Raw genomic sequence first — 14,249 nt, 5'->3', positions numbered from 1 at the left:
AGTCACAGGGGATACAGAGCTGTTGTTGTAGCTCACAAATCAAGCAGCCCACAGCTCAGTGATCCTGTAGAATGGTGAAAGCACAATGCTGTCATCTGCTCCATTTTGTGGCTATCTCGGAATCTTTACTGGGAATGACTCCAAGCAATGCTATGGCCAAGACACTCTTCTGTAATGCTAAAGAAGGCAAACTTCTTTCCGAGCATATTGAATACAGGCTGTGGTATTTAGGTCTTTTTCTTGTAAAATATAACTTGGTAATGATTGACTGAGTGCTGTTGTGTGTATTGACTTTTCTTAACGCAACATGTGCTGTTCCTTTAAGTCCTTTGAATAGAAAGCAGTTGTGTGATGAAAAGGATAGAAAAAAGTATTTCTGCCAAAATCCTTTTGTCAAATAATTTCAGATATTGCTTTTGTGGATGAACATTTTATTAACTGAGAATAGAAAACTTCATTTTAAGCATTGCTACTATGCACAAGAAGAAATGGGATTTGAACAGTTTTCGACAGAAAATGAAATATGGGATAAATAAAGAGACTTGAACCTTTATGAACAATATAGAATTCTGCGTCACTTGTATGAAAACAGTTCAGTGTTATTGTCTTGGGCACTGAACCCCCAGAAACCCAGGCAAACTCTTATCAGGGAAATTCCTTTGCCTCCCTTCCCTTCTGACTCCCAACCCAAAACATCTAACCCTGAGAGGATTCTCCTCCTTTGATTGTCCCATTGATTTGAGATGGACAAAGACACACCTCATCCATCAGTCCTCCAAACCAGGAGAACCACCCCATGCCCATGGGCTAACCACCCCCCCCCCCCCCAATCCCTTGCTCCAGAGTCAAGACCTCACTGCTGTAGAAAAATATAAAAACCCAAGAATGGAGAGATTCTGCGAGCAACCTCCAGGTTGTTCCACTCATGCTGTCTTGCTGGCCAAAAATTTAACATTCTAATAAATCTCCTTCTTTACTTTTATTTTTAAAAACCCTTCCCTTCCCTCTTGGAGTCAATACTGTGTATTGATTCCAAGGCAGAAGAGTGGTAAGGACTAGGCAATAGGGTCAAGTGACTTGCCCAGGGTCACACAGTTGGGAAGTGTTTGAGGCCAGATTTGAACCTAGGACCTAGGACTCTCTCCATGTAGCCACCCAGCTGCCCCCCTCCCTCTTAACTTTTAAGCTAAATTTTAGTCTTGCATTCGTGTGAAAGATATCCTTCCCAAACTCCAGGGGTACACCTCTATACCCCACAACATCATAAAGAGAAAGATCTTTTTATTTATTTAAAAATGGGAAAACATCTGCATTTAAGTAAGTATAGTTTCAAGGTCATCAAAGAAATGGAGAACCTTGTTGAAATTTTCAGAGCTCCAAGCCAATATATGTATAACTTTTATTACTAAAGAGGATAAAATGATTAAAAATGAGAACTCGTTTAAACATTCGGAAACCTATGATTTTTTTAAAAGAACCATCAATGTCATAAAGGGACTTGGAGGGCTTGTGGTTCTTAAGTGAAAGAAGATGTTCTCATTTAATCCATTGGAGTACAAAGGAATGGGGTACAGGAATCTGATAGAGAAACCTAAGGAGAAGAATTAGAGACAAAGCAGAAGTCCTGAAAAACTCTACTAGGTCTGTCATAATTAGAAGCAGTCGGGTGGGCAGAAGTCTTCGGCTAAATAATTCTTGATTGGTGGAGAAAGAGCTGATTTCATTCACCAAGAGCTATTACCCTTCCGTGCCACCTAATGCTCAAGAGAGGGGACTGGGGTCCTGGTGCTCTCTGCTGCCACCTGACTTCAGAAGGCAAAGCAGAGAGGATTTTGAAGTTTCTTTGTGTCATTGTAAACTGATTTAATTGTGAATTCCATTATGGTAAGCACCATGCTAACTGGATGACAGCATAAGAATAAGTGACTGGTTTGGTCTACATCGCCCAGACATGGCCAGTCTGATGAGTGTTTTCTGACTCAAAGAGAATTTATATCAATTGTCAACATGGAATCTAGGGACCCCAAACTTGTAACCTGGTGGGATCTGATTAACCCCAAGTTTCAGGATTAGATTATAGGATGGAGACCCCAAAGCTTGTCCTTGTTCCCTGTTCCCCTGGGAATCTACCCTGAAGGGAATCCCAGGCTGGCAGTTTCAGACTGAGTGGGGGACCCACAGGGGAAAGACCATCCTAGCTGGGTGAGATAAGCAGATGCTAAGGACCTTCTTCTATGGTATCAGACCCTTTCCCAAGAAGACCCACACCTGGGCAGGAACCATCCTTTAGTATCCATTGGAAGTAGCCCCTTCTCTTAGACCCAGGCCTCTAGCTATGATTCTTTTCCCAAGCCTGATTGTATCTTGTCAGTGTAGTTTGAACACTCCCATTTCCTTATAGCTATAGCTATAAGGATGTCATTCATCTTTCCCTGCCCCTGGATCTCCCCAAATGGTATAGAGTGTGAATTTCAAAACTCCTCCACCCTATTCAGACCATTCTTTAGAAGATCGGATTTAGCTATTTCCAGATAAATAACAATAGAGACACTTGGAATAACAGAATCAGGTCTTGGAAACCACATTCTCCACCCTACTCAGGTAGAGATTAGGAAGGGCTACAGCAAAACTCAAGATTTAATTATTTGAGAATATGGCCTTCAACAGACATGTGCAAAAAGGACAGACCTCTGGGCGGTCCTAAGTCAAGCTAGAGCCACCATTGGCACATGTGAGAGACAGGAAGTGAGGTAGTGACTTCCTGGGAGGAGGGAGAGAGGTGGTTGGAGCCTGGTGCTTGGATTTGGAGGAGCCCCAAGGACTGCTTTCCTTCAGATTGGTCACGTGAGCGATAGGGACTGATCTCTTGCTTTGGCTATCCAGGGCCTTTGTAGTTAAACACCATAAAAAAGGTTGGCAGCTGACTTGAGTGTTTCATTTAGGAATTACATAGCTGAATTCCTTGGCGACCTTAAATTAATATAATAAAGTGGTTTCAATATCACAAGAGGCTCCCCAAATCCTTTTGCTCCCTGGAGCCCATCTAGTGTGCTGGCCCTCCCAGGGGTCAGTGACTGGAACAGCCAGAGTTCACTCCTCGGACTCTGTGCAGTCGCGTGTGGTGCAGCTCTGTGTTGGGGCCTCCTCGCGCTGAACCCCTTTTGCCCTTGATTAAAGAGTGATTTTGACTCTTTAATGTTCTGTGTTTTTTCCCAGTCAACATAATAAATGGTGGTAAATTGGAAGAGTCTGTAAATACTACAGTGTTGGTGTAGGAAAGAAAAGGGGATTTGTTCAGTAAAGGATAAAATGAGGCCTAATAATCAGGTAGTAAACAGGGACATTTTCTAGTTGTGCTGCTGTTCCTGAATTAACTGATAACCTTAAAGCCTGAAATCCAGAGCTGTGTTACCCTAACCAAGTCTGTGAATTTTCTGCTTTCATCCATTTCTCTTTCATAATCAGTGCCTTCATGGAAGGGTATTGTGTGGAGGGAGAAATTGGTGTGTTATTCCCAAGTTAGGAATGGTTACTGACATCTCCAAAAAGTGAGTAAAAACCAATATCCCCCCCCCCACTGCACCCCCCTTCAAGGCCAGATTACGCCACACTTTCCCCAGAAGGACAGTATTTTGAATGGAGTCTTTGGAGTTTGGGAAGTTGCCTGAGGCAGAAGTCCCAGGTTGGCCAGTTCTTAAACCCTAAAGAAGCCCTGCTTTGTATGGTGTTGTATCTACTGAAGCTTCTTCCAGGAAATCCAGGCCAAGGGCTTGCCGGATCCTCACCATCAGCCCCGCCTGGATAATTCAGACCCAAACTACTCCCCTCTTTGCATCTCCAACTTCCTGAGCATTTCTTTAAAATATTGGTTTGCTTGGCTGTATCCAATGTAAAGCCATTGTCAAGCAATTCAGCATTCTGTCTCCAACCTCTAGACATGTTCCTTCTAATTGGGAGGGTCTCTGGAAAAGCTAGAGATATTGTTTTTGGTATCCGGGGACTGTATCGGGGAGTCTGTCTGTCCCCTGGTGCCTCGGAGGCAGAAATGGCTCCATCTCTCACTAACTCTTCGCAGGGGGGTCCTGCTTTGGGCCAATGACCTGAAGCAGTGCCCCCACATTTCTCAATAAAGCATTCCATTTTAAGCAATGGCTCTCCCCGCCATATTGTTTAATGGAGTTTAAGAGGGAATACTTTGGATTTTCAAGGTCCCCTCAATTTCCACTCTGCACAGGTATATCTAACTTTATATGTATGTTGTGATTTATTTTATGCTTTGACTTTTTATCCATGAAGTCATTATTATTTCTTTTGCTTTTAAATAAATTAGTAATGTTTACGATCTAAAATTTTACGGTTTTATGATTGGTTATATAAATATCACACATTTTGTGGGTAAATATAATTTGGATGGGGAGGAAAAGTAATACAGAGGGATGAACAGATAAATATTGACTTTATTTTAACATAGAAGGGATGAAGGAAAGGGAAAGGGGAAATCTAAATTCTTTAACCCACTATATAAACCCTCTCCGACTTACTCTAAAGGAAACCCTAAATTATCTAAGAGCAAGTCCATCAGGGGATGAGATCAGTTTCTCACAAAGAGTCCTTGATGAGCCAGAAACAGGAGTCCAGCCGATGTCTTCAGACTTCCCAGCAGAGCACGGATCTATTTCCCAGTCTGGCTGTCCACCAGGAAGACTGGAGTTATTCTTTCACCACAGCTAGAAGATCCTCAAGGCCTGTAGTTTGATGGATGGGCTCAAGATGATTCAAAGCTCCTCCTCTTTCTCTCCCCCTTCTCTCAGGTCTAGTGTCAGTTGGGGAACTGTCTCTTCAGCAGTGTGGAACCCTGACCACCCTGTCAATCAGTCCTTGCACAAGTTCTCTTTTCCTTTGCTAACGCTCCATTGTGGATGGTTATCCACCCTCTATGGAAATTCGCGAGCTGGAGGGTGACTGGGGAAATGGTCTTTCCTTCAGAGGGTTGCCCTCAGATCAAGCATTTGCATATAACTGTGTGGGGTGGCCTTGCTCTGGGAAGCTAGATCTGCTTCTGTGAGAGCAATTTGGAGGGAGGGAGTTAACTGGGATTATTGGTGGGTGTTAACACATCCTGTGCAGGGAGTGATATATTGTGTGATCAAACTACCCCCCTGATTATATTGTGGGAGCTGTGGGTATTGTTTTAGCTACACCAGCAGACAGTGCCAATTCTGCTCTTACACTAGTTTTTCCCTTTGGGGAATGTTCTTTTTTCACACATTAGCAAATTCCATTTTGAACTTTTCTAACTTTCTCCTTTTTTCATTTTTAAAATGGTTTAATAATCAATTTAAAGCTTTTCAAATAGGCAACTATATGTGTTATATACAAAAACAATGTGAATGTACGCTTGCAGGGTGAATGCCTTTTTTGAAGCAGGAATTACTTCACCACCAAATTGTTCAGCAATCTCTCCATTTCACTTGCCAAAGAAAAGGAACCTTAGATTACGGGGCTGATGATCAAAGGGGACTTTCACTTCCTGATTGCAACTAACAATTTTTAAAAGCCTCTGGTACCACTCGAGTGGCTCATTATCACATCTTTTTCCACATTTGACATATTTATATCAGTGAAAATTTACCACCACCTGAAAAAGATTTTTTTCTTAGATGATGGGAGGATTCCTTCCAGGGGATTAGGATTAATAAAATAATCAGGTTAAATAACTTCATGGAAGGCAGACTGGAGACACAAAATGTTTTTTGTAAAATTTTATTGATGCAATTTTTTAAACCCCAGGCAATGTTTTATATACTATCATCTCTCCTTATCCTCAGCATAATCTAGTAAATCACAACCCTTCCATGTCTTTCTAAATGGATTCATAAATTAGTTACCAAAAAAAATGTTTATTTCCTTTGTTGACTGGGGAAAACACAGAACTATTAAATAGTCAAAATCACTCTTTAATCAAGGGAAAGGGGTTTAATGCAATAATAGAGCTCAACACAGCTGCATGCCCCACACTACTGAACAGAGTCAAGGATTGAACTCTGGCCGCTCTGGTCACTGACCTCTGGGAGTGCCACCATGCTAGATGACAACTCTGCACAATGTGGGGATGACCCTGAGATCAAGAGTCTCAGGCCCTACCAACTGAGCTAGTGGGGCTGATGCTTTACAATGGACACAAAAGGGAAAGACCCAGCTCAGGGCTGCACCATCTTGGTAAAGGACTTTAGCCTAGTGTGGGAGAAACCATTTGGACAAAAGAGATACTTAACATCCGATGGGATTAGTCATTCCCACCCAAACTACCAGGAGGTCTATTATTAGCTTCAGGCCAGTGAAGTAGGACTTTCTCTCAGGGAGAGACTCTCATGTGACAAGGTCAAACCTGGGGTTTCTACCTCCAGACTAAATAAACTGGGGATCGCCAAATCCCTCTAAGCTACAAGTTTGGGGACTTCTAGATTCCACGGTGACACCTCATACCCAACTTTCTGATAATAGTCCTCACCAAACTTTGTATTTTGGTTCTTAGACACACAGTGTTATGGACTAGGACAGCCAATTTTCAGAAGCTGGAAAGATGATCAATCTTTTCTGTCCATTCTCCAACCCTGAGTAGCAAATACTCTCCAAAGGAATGGTTAGGTGCTCAATGTTATCACTGTAACACTAAGAAATTAAAGCTGAGTTCAACTCCAGCATTGATATTCAAATGGGGACTATTAATGGATATGATATAATTGGCTGGATCTTGGATGAACAATTAATTCATGGAATATAGTTGTTACTAGGACCTTGCATTATGATAAGTCTCAGGATGAACCTTTCCTAACAATGAATTTTAAGACTTGATTATTCTCTCATAAATTGAATTCAAAAGTCTTGCTTCTGATATCATATGAGTAAAATCCAATTCAATCTCTGCTTTGGGAAATGGGGGACACTTCCTCAATATGCAGGCAACCAGATTTGTGGCTGATCTTTCTGAATGAATTGTCTTTTGAAATGCCTGGCTCCTTGGCACACAGAGCGTTCTACCCAATTAAGCTTTTCATGGAATATTACTGACAGGAAAAAGAACAACACAAAAACTATGAGTAATAAGTTATCACAACATTCAAGTATCCCTTCCACGTGGTAACTTTCCCCGTTTTGGTTCTGGTATATTGTAGGACGGCATGAGAAATTAAATAGGAATGGGGGGGGGAGTTTTGAAGAAGCCACAGACAACACACAAAAACGTTTAGGAATACATAGCCTATGACCAAAGACTTAACCCAGATTTTACAATAAGGTACTGTAAAAACTTCATAAAAGAAAAAAATAATCAGACTTCTTTGGTATGAAGGAAGGGCCCAAAAATTTCACACAGTTTTCTAGCTTATGAGTATACCATGCCTTTAAACCCTGTGATATGGAAAGGATACCCGTATAATTATTTAAGGTATATTTTTATGGAATATGTAAATATTATAAATGTAAGTATTGCATTATTCTTGTAATAAGCCACAATATATTTAAAAAAAAAACCCAACTCATAACAAGAAAGAAGTTACAACACACTATACCAAGCATTTCCTTTACTGAAGAATGAGATCTACTAAATAAATGGTACTGATCCCACACTAGGGATTGGCTTAACAAATTACCTTTTTTTCTGTAGTCAAAGATCTATACATCACCTAACGTAGTGAAATGGGTGACAGCAGTCACATATGACCCAACAAGAAAAGTTATTTAGAATGAAAATTCATTGTGTCCACATCTAAAGCCTTTTAAATTATTCTATGTATTTTGAGAATTCCTGAGTCACCTGCATGCCATAGTGAATCATTATAGAAAAGCTACTGAAAAGATTACCATGGACAGATCCAGGAGAAAAACAATGTAAATTTTCCTTATACTTCCTAATCCTTTATTCTACTCCATTGTTGGTATATTTACCTTCCTCCCACTCTAAGTAGTGTAAGCCACTATGAATCATGATACTTTTGTGGATTTTGACAATCTACCCAGTATCTGCCAATTTCTTACCAGGAAGATAGAGGATGATCAATGTAGTCATATAGGATCGTGTTTTTTAGTAGAAATAGACTTTGAAGAGATCTTGCATTTCAATATCCCACATGTTACAGATGAGAAAGATAGAGATTTCCTCAAGGTCATAGTAGATCTGAGATTCAAATACAGGTCCTCTGGCTCTAAATTGCATTCTTTCTACTGCACCACACTGTACACTACATCATAATAAATACTCATATGTTTGTTGTTAAATGTTTAAAAATTGTGCTTAGAGACTGGCAAATTAAATAAGATACTGATAGACAATTAAATTAGATAATTACATGGCAGGTTGTAGAAAGCAGGACAGGAAGAATTAGGTTTTCTCTTCATAAGTCCCTTGTGATGATGTGAATATTATATACTACTACAAGATAGGAATGAATGGAGGGGAAAGGGAAGGGAATAAGCATTTATTAAGTGCCTGCTATGTGCCAAGCATTCTGATAAGTGCTTTAAAAATATTATTATATTTGATTCCTATTTGGTGATTTGAATGAATGAATTTTTTAAAAAAATATTAAATATTTGCTCTGTGTCAAATAACTATGCCAAGAACTAGCAAAATACAAATATGAAGATAGCTGTAGACCTCAAGGAACTATATTAAACAGAGGAGGCATATGTAGAAGAATGGGGAACAAAGAACAGGAAGAAGTATTTTGGTTTGGAAAGTAGGGATGATGAGTGGAGCCTTAGAAGAGAACTGACTGTATAAAAACTTACATACATGAACATAAGCCCAAATAAAATTAAAAAACAATTGTAACCGTTTTTAAAAAATATGCAATTATGTGAAAAAAATGTTAATAAAGAATGGGAGGGAACATAGAAGCTCTGAGTCTTTATGAGAATTCTCTCAACCCATATTAAGATAATGTCACAAAACAAACACAGGCATGAAAGAATCAACAAAGAGACAGAGAAAAGCAATTTTCAAGTAAATAAAAACCCAAAAGAATGGCAGTGGACATCTGGAATATTGTGGCAAAAGGGGAGCAAAGTCAGCAAAAGGCAAACAAGGAGTAAAAGCAAGCCACACCCACCCACCCTACATCTGCTGTCACAGGTTATGAACCTAAGCCCAAGCCAAAATTCAGACTCTGAAACTCTGCTTGGGCAAACAGTGGTCCAAACCAACCCACACCCCTTGAAATTTCAAAACTGTATAGAAGTCCAGAGTCCCAGCCCAGGGCAGTCTGTGCTGAGGTGGGCTGATCTGTATGGGCTAAGAGGAATCCAGGAGTCCAAGTCTGAGCCTGTAGTGATGAGGATCCCAGTTTGTGATAGCTGATAGTACTAAGGGGGGGCCTTGGATCTTTTTGCCTAAAGCTCAGGGTAGAGGTCCAGGACAGGGCAATCAATTATTTTGCCAATAAGTATACGGTAAGACCAAGAATTCACAGATCATCTCCAGAAAAAAATCCTCAAAAAACAAAGTATTATAACCCCCCCCCCCCATCCAAGGAGAAAATACTGCAAACATCCAGAAACAATTCAAATACCATGGAGCTACAAATAGTATCAAACAGGACTAAGAAGCTTCTACATAAAAGGATCAGAAAGCATGGATTATGATATTCAGGAAGGAAAAAGAGCTGGGTTTATAATCCAGAGCCACATATCCAGTGAAACTGAGTATATATTCTTTCAAGGGAAAAAAATGGACATTCAATAAGATAGAAGATTTTCAATCATTCTTGAGGAATAAGCCAGACCTACACACACAAAAAAAATATGAAGTCCAAACATAAGTCCCAAAAGAAGCCTAAAAAGGTAAATAAGAAAGAGAAAATATAAGGGACTTATTAAGTTAAAAATGTTTATGTTTCTACATGGAAAGAGGATATCTGTAATTCTCAAAAATTGCTCTTAGTAGCAGAGAAGACAGAAGGAATATATGTAGAAAGAGTATGGGGAAGTAAGCTGATTATGATGATATGATATATATGATGATTTATGATGATATGATATGTATGCATATGATATAATATGTAAAAAAATCAAGGAATGAAAGAGATGATCACACTGAGAGAAAAGGGAAGGGAGAGATAGAATGGAGTAAATTTTATTTAAAAAAAAGGTAAAAATCATTATAGAGAGGGGAGGATAAGAATGGTGACAGGCAATACTAAAACATTACTCTCATCATAACTGGTTCAGAGAGGAAAAAACAAATATACTCACTGGGGTATAGAATTCTATCTTACCCTACAAATCAGTAGAAGGGGAATAAGATAAGAGAAGATGGAAGTAACTGGAGGGAGAGGGAAGGGGGATGTTGGTGATAAAAAGCAAAATGCTGGTGAAGAAGAACAGAGTGAAAGGGAACAGAGCAGGATCTAAAGGGGAAAATAATATAGAGGGCAATACACAGTTAGTAATCATAACTTTGAATGTGAATGGCATAAAATTACCCATAAAATGGAAGCAGATAGCAGAGAGGATAAAAAAAAGAAAAATCCTACTATATGTTGTTTACAAGAAATACATTGAAAGCAGGATGACACACACAGATTCAAGGTAAAAGACTGGAGCACAATTTATTATGCATCATATAGAGTAAAAAAAAAAAAAAGCAGGAGTAGCAATCATGATACCAAACAAAGCCAAAGTAGAAATTGATCTGATTAAAAGAGAAGGAAGGAAATTACATTTTGCTAAAGGGTACTATAAACAATGGAATAATATTGTTACTAAACATTTATGCACCAAATGGCATAGCATCCAGATTTTTAAAGGAGAAACTAAAAGAGTTTAAGGAAGAAATAGATAGTAGTACCATAGTAGTGGGGGACCTCAACTTTTCCCTTTGAGAATTAGATAAATTGATCCCCAAAAAATAAATAAGAAAGAAGTAAGGGAAGTGAATGAAATATTAGAAAAATTAGAGTTAATAGATATCTCTCTGGAGAAAACTGAAAAGGGTTAAAAAGGAATATACCTTCTTTTCAGTAACACATGGGACATATATACAAAGATCAACCAAGGACTAGGGCATAGCAACAATGAAAACAAATGCAAAAAAGCAGAAATAATAAATGGAAATTTTCCAGACCATAATTTGATAAAAAATTATATTTAATAAGGGCACATGGAAAGGCAAATTTAAACTTAATTGGAAACTAAATAATCTAATTTTCCAAAACTGGGGGAGGGGGTCAAAAAACAAATCATAGAAACAATGACTGGCTTCATTGAAAAGAATGATAATGAGGAGCCAACATATCAAAATCTATGGATACAGCCAAAGTAGTACTGAGGGGGAAATTTATATCTCTGAGTGCCTATATCAACAAAATAGAAAGGGAAGAGATCAATGAATTGGGCTTGCATGTTAAAAAAAAAATTAGAAAGAGAACAAATTAAAAATTCCCAGATAAAGACTAAATTGGAAATTCTAAAAATAAAAGAATAAATTAATAAAATAGAAAGTAAAAGAATTATTGAACTAATAAATAAGACTAGGAGCTGGTACTTTGAAAAAACAAATAAAATAGATAAAGTACTGGTATATCTAAAAAAAGAAAGAATAAAATCAAATTAACAGTATCAAAAATTAAAAGGGTGATCTCACCTCTAATAATAATAATAAGACAATTATTAAGTGCTATTTTGCCCAATTACATGGCATTATGATAATCTAGGTAAAATGGGAGAATATTTATAAAAATATGAAATGCCTAGATTAATAAAAGAGAAAATAGAATACTTAAATAATTCCATCTTGAAAAAAGAAATTGAACAAGCTATCAAGGAACTCCCTAAGAAAAAAATCCCCAGGGCCTGATGAATGCACAAGTGAATTTTATCTAACATTTAAAGAACAACTAATCCCAATACTACACAAACTATTTGACAAAATAAGCAAAGGAGTCAAATTCATTTTATGACACAAATATGGTACTGATTCCCAAGCCAGGAAGACCAAAGACAGAGAAAGAAAACTATAGACCAATATCCTTAATGAACATAGATGCAAAAATATTAAATAAAATACTAGCTAAGAGACCACAGCAAGTTAACATGAGGATTATTCACTATGACCATGTGGGATTTATACCAGGAATGCAAGGCATTAGGAAAACCATCCACATAACTGACTATATCAATAACCAAACTAACAGAAATCACATGATTATCTCAATCAATGCAAAAAAAAGCCTTTAACAAAATACTACACCCATTCCTATTTAAAAAACTAGAAAGTTAAGGAATAGAAAGGCCTTTCTTCACAATAATAAGCAGTATTTATTTAATAACATCAGCAAGTATCATCTGCAATGGGTATAATTTAGGAGCCTTGTGAACCATAAAATACCGATACCCACTTATATGTGATTAGGTTTAATGTTAGTGATTGTTTTAAGATAACCATAATTGTGATTGTAAGATGCTTAGTATAGGCCATCATAATTCTGATTGTATAAAGTTTTAAAACTACTTTTGGTTTGAGGTGCAGCCCCACCCTTCTCAGCTTCAGACCAAGCATATTCCTTCATTTTGCTGACCTTAAGTTTCATATCCAGATATAGTTCAAAAGGCCATTCCCTTCCCTTTTTGGAATAAGCCCCAAGAAACATCTTCCTCCCCTTTGGTCAAGTGATTCTTAGATAATGGTCAAAAGATCTATCTCACCAAATAAGGGGTACTTCCTACCGTTAAGGGTAAAATTAGGGTGGTTGACTGAATATATGACTTAGTGGTCACCAGGGATTTAAATTTAATCCCCATAAAATACTCAAGTCAGTTTGGTATTTTTATGATAGTTTAATTATAATAGTAGGAAGAAATTAAGAAGAGAGAGAGGAAAGGTGTATAAGACTTTTCTGGCCTAGCCTAAGCCAAGGTAAGTTCAGAGGCCTCAGCCACAAGGCCTCCTCCAAGATTAAATCTAGCTCGGCTTCCAGCCATGAGGCCTCCTCCAAGATGAGGGGCCTCCTCGGAGGATAGTGCCTTCAGGAGGTCAAGGAAAGGAGGAATCAGCCTATCACTCACCAAGGTCGCTCAGGGAAGATGCTTCGCCTAACCACGCTACAAAACCAAAACCCACCAGCATGCCAAGAACGCCGCCACAAGTTCCCAATGCCAAACCGCCTCGTGGTTTGTCACTGAGCGAGCCCAAAGTCTCCAAGAGAGAGGCCAGAGAGAGGAAGTGATGCGAAATATATAGACCATTCTTTACATCACTTACCGTGTCTCACATGTACCAATAGTAGCTTAAGTTTGGTTTAGGACAGCGCAGGGGTCTGTCAGTTGTTTCTAGTACATGTCGGTCATAGGCCATCCTCCTCGAAGTTAATCCTTGAGTGGGGGTGTAGACACTCCTGGTTGCTAAAATTCTAAAGACTAAGCAGGGTGGAGTAAAGCATAAATTCAAACCACATGGACAAATATGGGTTGTTTCCTAGATGAACTGACCACTGAGGGTTGCTATTGGGTGACTCTGACCTTTGAAGCCATGATTGATCTCATAAACTTTTGTACTTGTATGGAAAAATCAGAATCTTATTTTAAGGGTATGTAAGACAATTCCTCCCAGTACTCTGGGTCACCTATTTCTCAGGGGTCCAGCTTTGTTGGAGGACTTGGCCCTCTTCCAGTAAAACTTAAATAATTGCTTGGCTTGGAGAATTTAACTTTATCTAAAAATAATTATTCTTTTTTTAAATAAAAAACCCTTACCTTCCGTCTTGGAGTCAATACTGTGTATTGGCTCCAAGGCAGAAGAATGGTAAGGGCTAGGCAATGGGGGTCAAGTGACTTGCCCAGGGTCACACAGCTGGGAAGTGTCTGAGGTCAGATTTGAACCTAGGACCTCCCGTCTCTAGGGCTAGCTCTCATTCCACTGGGCTACCCAGCTGCCCTCCCAAAATGATCATTCTTAAGAAAAATTTTACCACAATCTTCCCAGTAAGATCAGGAGTGAATCAAGGATGCCCATTATCACCATATTATTTTAATATTTTACTAGAAACACTAGAGGTAGCAATTAGAGAAGAAAAAGAAATCTAAGGGTTTAAAGCAGGTAGTGAGGAAACTAAACTATCACTCTTTGCAGATGACATGAGGGTACACTTAGAGTACCCGGGAAAATCAACTAAAAAGCTAGTGGAATTAATAATTTTAGCAAAGTTGAGGATGCAAAATAATTTCACACAAATTATCAGCATTTCTATTTATTT

The sequence above is a fragment of the Monodelphis domestica genome, chromosome 7, assembly GCF_027887165.1.
Source record: "Monodelphis domestica isolate mMonDom1 chromosome 7, mMonDom1.pri, whole genome shotgun sequence".
In the NCBI taxonomy this organism is placed as follows: Eukaryota; Metazoa; Chordata; class Mammalia; order Didelphimorphia; family Didelphidae; genus Monodelphis; species Monodelphis domestica.
The sequence above is the reverse complement of the archived record's forward strand: the minus strand, read 5'-3'. Positions refer to the sequence as shown.